The sequence below is a fragment of the Rhipicephalus sanguineus genome, chromosome 2, assembly GCF_013339695.2.
Source record: "Rhipicephalus sanguineus isolate Rsan-2018 chromosome 2, BIME_Rsan_1.4, whole genome shotgun sequence".
Taxonomy (NCBI): Eukaryota; Metazoa; Arthropoda; class Arachnida; order Ixodida; family Ixodidae; genus Rhipicephalus; species Rhipicephalus sanguineus.
Window position 1 is genome coordinate 136,066,155 of NC_051177.1, and position 10,446 is coordinate 136,076,600.

At 44.2% G+C, this 10,446-nt stretch overlaps 1 long non-coding RNA gene across 1 annotated transcript; it reads left to right on the top strand.

The window, feature by feature from the left end:
* Nucleotides 1-219: 219 nt before the first annotated feature.
* LOC119381298 (uncharacterized) lies at nt 220-3,412 on the top strand. The gene is made up of 2 exons (XR_005181366.1): nt 220-276; nt 3,134-3,412. It is a non-coding gene; the product is annotated as an uncharacterized LOC119381298 (long non-coding RNA).
* The last annotated feature ends 7,034 nt before the right edge of the window (nt 3,413-10,446 follow it).

Here is a 10,446-nt window from a genome sequence, read left to right on the forward strand (position 1 = left end):
TGTGCACAAACCTGGCACCAAGTTTCAGAGTACCTACTGACACGCAAAGAACAGTAGATGTTCTTTATTTGACATTTTGAATGCTTGAATATGCCAAGTCCATCGCTATTCGGCTATATCAGCACGTTTGCACCTGGCTTGTGCACTAGATGTATCGTTATTCAAAGCGTACAGCATTTTGATTCTTCACGGTGAAACATCAGCTACTTCTATTTTCAGCACCAGGACCCCATGATCTTTTACATAACCCAAACGATGACATAACAGGATATACTGGTGAGTGGTCCATGCTGCTCCATTACGGATGAATTCATTCACGTGAATGGAGGCATTCGATGAAGACCAAGTACTTCTTCCTCTAAACTTAGTACTGAGCTTCTCAACTTGCAGACAGTCATACTATGTAAATATTTTACCCTCAATGCGCATTGTTTGGGCAAAACGTGTATAGTCGCCCAAAGTGTTTCAAAGGTATGCCCGGTGCTGGCGACGTGTCTAGATATTGGCAATTGAAGCATGGAGTGCACATGCACATTGTGGTTGTTAAAACGGTAGCGAAATGGATTTTCGGTTTGACCGATATACTGCAACTTGCGGATTGAGCACTCAAGCCAATAAACTACATTATCTGTCTCACACATAAGATCGCCACGAATTTTCAAGTTAGTCATTGGCGGTGCTTTTACCCACAGTGGTTGTCATCTGAATGGATACTTTGCATCGAGGTTTGCGACATGCATGGCAACCAGCGTGTGGAATTTAATTATTTGGAACTTCGGAGGACGTAAAAATATCCAGAGGACGTAAAAAAGGCTCCCAAGCTTGGGTGTGATGCACTGTACTTCCGAAAATATTTTGTCAGACGTTGGAGCACGGGAATGTGTATCTAATTAGATAACGTTGCTCAACTTAAATTATAGACATAGTGCGGTATGAGGAAGAAGTTTTAATGCTATGAAATAGCTGCTACCGTTAGTTCAGTGCTTACTAACACAAATATTGAAAGACACCAATAAAAACATTAGCCATTCGTAACCACAGCTCTCACTACTCCAGTGGCCTTCGCCTCTTCATATTAAAAGCGTCCATATGTATTTCATAAGCGTTGCATTGTAAAGTACCCTGCGCGCTGTTCGGTAAACTTGCAGGCTTCAGCAAAACACTGCGTTGTGTGCCCACCGACAAAGAGCTAATGAGGTAGCAGACTTCGCTGGTGTATTTAGTACCGGGATGTTACAGTTGAGAGCTAATACTTCGTGTGCCTTTTTCTTCGCGTATTTTATGTTCCCGCTCACATCACCTGATGAGCATAAAGTTGTTCTCCGGTAATTTGAACTGCATAATTTTCCAATGTGAATATACCAGCAAGACATCCGAAAATGGCTGACGAAAAGCAAAAACGAAGAACGAAAAAAATCACAGCATATCCACGGAGTGAATGATGATGAGTGGGCGAAGCTGCGGAGGTTCATCGGTAAACCGTGGATCTTCCGTGAATTCTGCTCAGTACATCATCACCGACGTGAGATCGGGCGCGTTTATACTAAAGGTTCGATGAGTTATGACGACTTGCAGCTCACTTTAATTTTACATGTACGCTGTGAATTTTCATTGTTTAGAAAAGCATTGCTTTAGAAAAATCGGGCGTCTTTCGTTAAGCAGCTGGCGTCTTTTCGTTTTGCTTTAGAATCATCTGGCGTTCTTTCGTTCTGCTTTTACAAAACATCTGGCGTCTTTCGTTGGTTTATTTCATCAATCAACGGCGTTTTGAACAAAATTTTTATTGTTTAATCACGCACAGGAGAGATCTCACCAGGCACTACCTTGGAGGTAAACAACGGCTGCTAATGGAATGAGAGACAGAAGAAGTCGGCTTTTAGCTAACACTTACACTTCTACTCTACTAACGTTTCCTACTGGAATGCCAATGGCTGCTAATGGGGAATGAGAGAGAAGAGATTCGGCTTTTAGTTACGCGCACGCTGCGAATTTTTTATTGTTCAAGAACGCACAGGAAAAATCTCCCACCGGCACCACCTTGGAGGTCAAAGCGTTAGACTTGTTACGCACTACGACTACTACTACGACTACGAGGGACGAACGGGTGCCGCCTTAAGGAGCTTCGCCCCTAAAGGGAACTGATGTTTTAACCAAAAAACATCATGCTACGCTAACGTATTCGCGGGCAGAGAGGCAGGGAGGGCTTTAAAAGACCATTACCTCTATCATTGCAAAAGACAAACATACCATATAGCTGCCGCACATAAGCGACATAATTATAATATGAGGACACGGTCAGGACAACCTAGCTCTATTTTTAACTTTTCACAGCTGCTTTCACCAAGAATTAAAATTCACATCCGCATCTTCAAGTGAGTTCTTGAACTTCCGGACGCAACAATAGATGTCCAGAAGGGGGCATTAAACACGACTGCGTACTAAAAAACCTGGCACTTCGTAATTTACTGATGAGGACATATAAATAGCATGTTTTAGAGTTATTTCGCTTCGAAATATTTTCATGCAGATAGAAAGTGTTAAGAGCCGTTACGTACAATTATTTCTTTGTTTCGTCACAAAAACTAGACGGAACCTTTTTCAGTGGAACGAAACTAAAACTAGCACGAACTACATTTTGTTCCGACACCCTGCTGTCAGGTGCTTTGAAATTTGTAGCAGGTTGTCAAATCTGCACGTGCACAAAACGTGAAGCGATCAAATAATTCCACTATTGAAGGACCACCTGAAAAAAGATATGGGAATTTTATAGATGAATGAAAAATGAGCATATTAAGATGTAAACGACTAAAACACCGGCGCAATATATACCTCAACTCACTGAAGAATTCCATGATTTGTTGTCTATGCTCAGCCAACAGAAATGATATGCCCTAACGCATGAAATGATCTGAACTATTTTTTGAGAAGTCTATGGTATTCTTTCTCTAATAAACATATCTTTTAAAGAAACTCTCTAATGACAATAAGCGTGAACACTTACATGTTCTCTTGTAGCATGGAATGGAACGTTTATTGCAGAAATCTAGTCATTAATACCTGAAATAATTTCCTGTGCCAAACATTTCACCAGAACGTAGTTCTCGTTTTCAAATGTGTGCTTTATTTTTGCTAGGGCCCGGCATTGCAGGTGTTCCTGAATTCTCCGCCAACAGCTCAACACTTATAATTTGCGGCAAATGCCACTGCACATTTCCCTGGCAAGCTACATTTTACGGCGATAAAGTTGGCTGTACATCTGACGTCAAAAAGTTCAGCTGCACGTGTACACACAAAAGCTGCAATACCGGAAAGCTGGTGAAGTGCCTAAATAACTTGGCAAAAGGGAAGTGTGTGTCATATCGGTACCACATTGACTGCTTGGTTTCAAATAAAAACACTGGTTGATTTTGCACGTGTTGTGTCGTTTCCTTTGAGGATGAGACTCGTGAGTAGGCAGATAAGAAAACGTCGGTTTAGCTGGCTGAGCGCCAAATAGGGTGCGTAACGTCATTACTTTTGCCTAGTTTGGTCAATGTATATTATAGTTGTGCTTTTATGTGCACTGCACACTCTCCCGCGTTTTTTTTCTGCCGTCGGCTCGCCGTAAGTTAAATGTTAGCGTCTACGCGCTATTTCCGAGGTTCAACGTTTCAGTTCGCCCGAGCGTTTCTCGTTGCCTCGGCACCAGCGCAAAGACTACGTTCTTTCTGTGCACACTTCTCGTTTGCACACTAACAACATTATTCCAACGTGTCTGCTTTCAACTGCTTTTATCAACTGCAACATCACTATAGGTCGACCCACGCTCACGTTGTCGTTTCAGCCGTGGTTGTGATTTTATCTGAGCCCGGCAACCAGCTTCTAACAACCCAGATGAAACCGGTGCCAATGTACGATTCATTTCTGAAAGACTGCGGCGTACCTCCTTCTGACCCGCTGCTAGGCTATCAGTTTTGACGAGAAGAAGTGCACGCGGTGGTTTACTAGCCCATTACAACTGTGGTCGAGCGCGTTTTCTTATTGGCTGCATCTATTGTGGGGTGCATGCCTTGATAGTTTCAGGGATACACTGAATACGAATATGAATCGAATACTGTTCCGCTAGTTTTTGATTAGTAAGGCAACTATTTTCAGTGCAGCCATTAAATTGCTAATATAACCATTTTAGAAACAGCCCAAGAATTTCACATTTTATTTGAAGTTAATATTTAAAAGCTTTAACAAATGAACATTACGATGACTTTTACCGACAAAAAATACCGCTATTCTGTAAACTGACCCAACGCTCACAGCGGCAAGAGAGTGCTAGCAACTCTCTTTGCGAGAGTAAACGCTTGTCCCATATTTCACTCCCTTTTCAGGAGTGCTGGGAACTCTCTGCTGCACAGAGTAGGCACATTCTCTCGACAGAGTTCTGGTACTCTGACTGAACGAGAGTGAACAAGCTCTCTCTCCAGAGTAATGTCATGCTTTTCAAATGGAGTACCTACACTCTCGGCTGGAACTACGCTACTCCCTCACAGAGTTTTACAATGCTGGTTGGGCTAGAGTGCATGAACTCCCTCCAGGACTAAAATCACTCTTGCTGCTAGGACTAACGTTTAAAAAAAGGGGGAAGAAAGGAAACCTTCGTGCGTTTTCTACAATGTAACACTGAACCTGGCTGAAATGCCTCAAGCTTACCTCAAACAAACGCAGAACTCACATCCGCACACTCATTCATACGCAACACAGCAACACTGAACATATGCACTACTGGCGCTGCACACAACCTTAATCCGGTAACCGGTATATATATCCATGGTGTTTTGCCCCCCTTCCAGTGCCGGTGGCGACAGCTCTGCTGTGCGTATTTGCACAGCAAATATGCAAAGGAACACGTGTAAATATCTAATGATCTATTGGGGCACTCTTGACACATCGACCTTTTGCTATAAAACAGCATAATATTCAACACTGTTTTAATTCGTAAATTGCAAACATCAACTGGGACTCTATGATATCGGTTCAATGCCGTACAGCCGCTCTTGCCCAAGTCTGAGAGTTGTAGCCACACGCTTACAAATACACTTGCGACGATCTTTTACCAGGGCTGGCTGACGAATACCTTACGACGTTACGATCTGGCGTCCGATCGGACATGCGGTGCCGCGGCAGGCGCGGCACGTATGCCAGGAAAGCAACGCCGGTCAACATAACCACAATACAAACGCATCTCTGGCGATTCTCGCACTTTCCCTCAACCTCGGTTGCATTTTAATGTAACAGTGAAAAGCATTCGACGATAAAATGCGCATTCTTCAACCTTCGTCAGCCACTTGCGCCGAGATCGGCCGCACTCAATATGACCCGTACGACTTCCAGCGAAGGTAGGCCTAGCGCACCTGCCGAGTCCGTGTGTACAGCTGTCGGCGCTTCTGGGTTTAAGGATACGCAATTCCGACGTGTAAAAATCAGTGTACAGTAGAGCGTTAGTATCGGCTAACCTGAATGAACCATTTTTTTCTTGCGTACGGTGTTCGTACAAGAAGCGATGGGCATCGTTACGACGCCGCTTTCAGCGAATGCACCCCGGCAGCCACCGAAAGCCGCCGGGCGCAGTCGCCGGCACTTCGCAGACACAGACTTGTCAATTAGTACGCCTTGTTGAACTAACTTGATGGCATACTTTCTTGCACGTTCAATTTGGTGTTTGCGATCGTTTATGTATGTAGTTGCACATATCGATTCAGATGCAAATCAGTACACTGACACGGGCGCTGTGCGGGTGTATCGTCGATAGCGCGAGAAAATACACGTTATTGAATGTCATTCGTGGTCGTCAGCTGTTTTGTGTGTTATGAAGACGCGAATTTTATTTGAAAAGGAAGGTCGCGTCTGTCTTCAGTATGCGACCCGTAAAGATGAAGTCGAGCGGTGAGCTCTGTCTTGACTAGTCTTTTTACGGCAAGAGCATTGCGTTGGAGCGTGGCGTAGTGGTGGAGACCTCGGCTGAGAATCTTCTGGTGGCAGGTTCGATTCCTCCTACCGGATGTTTTTTTTTTTCTTTCACGGCTTTTTTTTATTGAAATAATGCTTTAGTGTCTACCTTATTCTAGTGAAAATACGTTTGTGTCGTAAACTAAGTTGGCGATGCGTTAGAAGTTGCCGATGTTCGAGGCTTCGAAGCATGCCTCTGTTGGCGTTTCAGAAACCAAAGGTTCACGATCACAAACACTTTCTTTTGTTATTACTGAAAGCTATCCTATTAACTTGTACATCAAAGTGACATCTGTGGCGTCTACGTTCGGAGGATTATGGTTAAGAGACAGTTATATATCGCTGCGCGGCGTCGGCCAGAAACTCAGGCTAGTTTGTACTCCGTCTGCTTAGGATGGAGTTCCCAACCATGCTCACGCTACGTCGGGGCGGGAGTTCTGTGGATTGGGAACACTATCTGAGTAGCAGAGAGTTCGCGGTGTCTTTTGCTCTGCCTTCAAGGAAAGGGTAAGTTCCGCGGCTGACTCTCCACTACTCCCCCACGGCGTTAAAAAACTGATGAGAGCAATACAGTCGCTCTACTCTTGCAGTACCCCCTCTACATCTGTGAGTGAACCTCGCATACAGCACAACTGTAACCTCAAAAATATTTTGTAACTGCTGGTTGAAAGACATAAGTTACTACAGTATACAACTTGGTATTTTGTGAACAGATTTTAAATAAAACTCATACGTAGATATTAAACAATATTCTTGACTTAACATCATCCTGAATGTCACGATGAAGACCGATGACTGTCTCGTTGGCGACATTGGGGTTTTAAGCGAAAACGCCTTCATCCTACGATCAATCTAGCGTCGATAGTGCTTTAGAGCCTTGCGCTGCATGCATCTTGGTAATCCTATGACTAAACAGGAAACATTACGTCTCTCTGTTTCAACATATCATTGTTTTGTGAGGCTTTTTTTTTTCATCGGTGCTTATTATTCGAAAAATATTCGCATAAAACTCGGATTTCCTAATATGCCCTGTTGGATTCGAGTACCGAATGAAATAGAACGCTATTCGATTTGTTATTTAAAATTTTCAAGTATTAGCACACCCCTACAGCTGCCTTTGACGTGCCGGGATATTTCAGGAATACTTTTGCAAAATGGCAAAAAGTATTCCGTCATACAGACACAGGTATGCAAGTACAAGATTGCTTTATTTCCTTGATGCTGATGAGCCGCCAAGACATTGACTGTGTGCGGGATTATATATTGAATGATATTGCAGGGCATTGAATCTCGCAAGTCAAGCATATTGCTCGAATCACTAGCGAACGCCAGTTAACTAAAAAAAACAGTATACATTTGTTTTGCAGGGATCTGTTGAGAAGTTTCTTGCATCAAGTGCGCTTAAGCAACAGCAGTTTCCTGAATAAGCCGGTTTCTAGTCAGCGACGGTTGGGCAACACAGGTGAAAGAGAACAGTCTCTACCACAGCATACGAGCACTAATTCGTGTTATAACTGTAGCGTGAATAGGGCACAGAAGGGACAGCCCATCTAAACCCGCCAAATATATACCGCCTACACGGCCACACGGGCACCATAGTGACACAGGTACTGAAACATTTCTGCCTTCACGAGGGTTTGTGCTGACCGGACAGGAGCCAGGAGTTGAACTGTTTCAGTCATCAAACTCATAAAAACTAAGAGTGATCACCGCCGATTATGAGGACTCGTCGCCCGTGCTCTCTTGGTGAGGCAAAAATGCCTATGCAGCTCACACGAGAAAGCTATCAAACATGAAAGATTTGGCCACTTCGCTGTAGATCCACCGCATCTTGAAGTAGGGGGTGGTCAGACTGCAAGTATTGCCTCATCATCTTCTATTGTGAAACCCCTTTGGAAGTGACGCCCCTTTGAGAACTCGTCTCGTTTAAAGCTTTGCAGAGCCTCTGTTTCAAGACGGTATTCGCGCGGAGGTCACGAAGACATCGCTGGCCGCCCGAAACAAAAGGGTCCATCCACACCGACCTTGAGAGACAGTGCTTTTCGTCGACATAGGCTGACAATTCTGACTCCGCGATTCGACTGTCACCGCCGTCGGGCGTTTTACCACATGGATCATTCTGCGCGTGTAGGGAACCCTTCACCACCCTCCCTGTGTCGCCGACGGGCGGTCCGTTTTTGCTTGACTTAACACAAAAAAGTCTGCGTATCGCCCTTGGAAACAACTCAGTTATGACAAAAAAAGTTACGAGACACCCATGTCGTGCACAGTATCGGGATATATACGACACAACGTAAAAATATGGTACTGCTTAGACACAAATACACATATAAATTGTATCTTTATACAAATATACAGATACTGAAATGCATCTCTAAGACACTAACCTGATACTGCCCAGCCCTGGATAATTTTCGCCATGTCAAACGGAAGCTCGTTGTTGGCTGCAGGTTGTGACAACGCATGGCAAAGCGCGACGTACCTGCTACATTTCCTTTATCACGCGCTAATCTTGGTCCTTCATGCACGCACAGCGCATGGACACACACAATGGCTTTTTGGCAAATTGGAGGCCCTAGTGCAAGCGCGCTAATCTATTCCTGCCATCAAAAGACAACTTCCTGCCGTATGGTCTGCAAAAAATATTTATTTCATCCCCCCGTTGTTTCAGATCTTTACACACCTACATTTACCACTTTCTAAAGTATCACTGAATGCTTCGCTTTTAAGGGCCTGGAACCTGGAAGCTCGCCTCGACTGGTGCTTTTTTGTCAAGCCTGTGGCTCCCTTTACAATGCAAAGTTTAATATGGGTTGCACGCGGAGGTGCTGCTTGATCATTCGTGAAATAATTGCGCTCGTGTGCGTGTCGTTCACTCCTATCGTGCTTTATCCTCCGAAGAACGCATGTAACGTGTGCACGAGTGGGCTCGTTGTCGCATTGAGTGGCGATGCTCTCGCGTGAGAACCTCGTAAATTTTGTCTTCAGAAAAGTTGGACTCCGGTCGTACCATCGAGAATAAAGTTTTTTAAAACCATATACTCTTTGTCCCTTGCTTTACGGAAATCAAGCGCAGCCCTTCTCGTAATCTCCGTATTATTCACAATGGCTGGCGTCCATGCTTTTTCAAAACGAGTCATCCGGAAGTTCCCTCAGCGGACACTTACCTGTGCCACCTTGGGGGCGTCGCCGACTAACATTTTCATGCTCACTTCGACCCTTGGAGTCCTCAATTCCCCGAAGTAATTTCACAGCCGTGTGCCCAAATTTATGACAACGCGCGACTTCTTTTTCTACCCCGAGGGATACCACTTATGATCCTCGACGTCGAGACAAATGACCACTCGAGCATCAACGCCGACATCGTCATCGTAAGGTACGCCGTGCTTCTGAGCCACACGAGGAGCGACACCAGATCTTGGCACCATCTTTGTCATCCTGGTGCTCCCTTGAGTCTTGCACGAGTGACTTCTCCAGCCCAGCTGGAGACGAGTCAGAAAAATTAACCAAAAGCATTTGCGAAGCAAACCAGAATCTCTTGAAAATATACAATCATTTTAATGAACAATCTCGAAACTATCTTTTTATCAACCCATAAAACAAAGCCACATATTTACAACCACTGTTAAATAATATATTTATAATTTCCCTGGTTAAAGAAGCGAACATGCTAATTTTTTTTTTTTTAGTTTTCAAAAAAGAGCATCCTATCATAACATTCACTCATGCCTACACCATCAACTACTGAAATCAATCTCTTCTTCGTTTATATAAAGGTAAGAGAAGGTTCATTAATCACTAGCGTCTCCAAACATCCTACAGACACGCAGCAATACATTCACTTTAATAGCCGTCACCCTCGACACTGCAAGACGAGCATTCCATACTGATAGGCAAACCGAGTAAGAAGAATTTGCTCTTGTACAGCAGAATTAGAAGCAATGATTGCGAATTTCGCAGCGCAATGGTAAGGCAATACTATCCTTTACCCCGGGAGTCTCAAACCCACCTCAGGAAGCGGGCCGCTGTCGCGAACGTTAGGTCCGGAAGCCCCTGGACAGTGAAGAAGATTGTAGAGTGGGGGTGTGTGGGGGAGGATTGTGGAGATAGGGCTAAAATTTGAACAAAATGTCGGCTAATGTAGTCATTTGAAAGAAAGCTTTCCCATATCTCATATATCTGTGTCATTTCTGAAGGAGATTAGACATATCGATAGCGAAGGCATATGGATAGCGATGTCCGGATTGACTGAAACCTGGATGCTGATCCTGAAATACACTTTTTGTTCCTCACTTCTATTTCAAAGCATGGTGACCACCCGTTTGATTGCCCCAAGATTGCCCTCTCGCAAAGCGGTTTCTCTAGTTCAAGACAGCGCGAATAGAGCGTCATATCTTATTTACAATTTAATACATTGACGGCTGAAATATATGTCCGTCCGGGCATATTGTCTTCTATATGAACTCT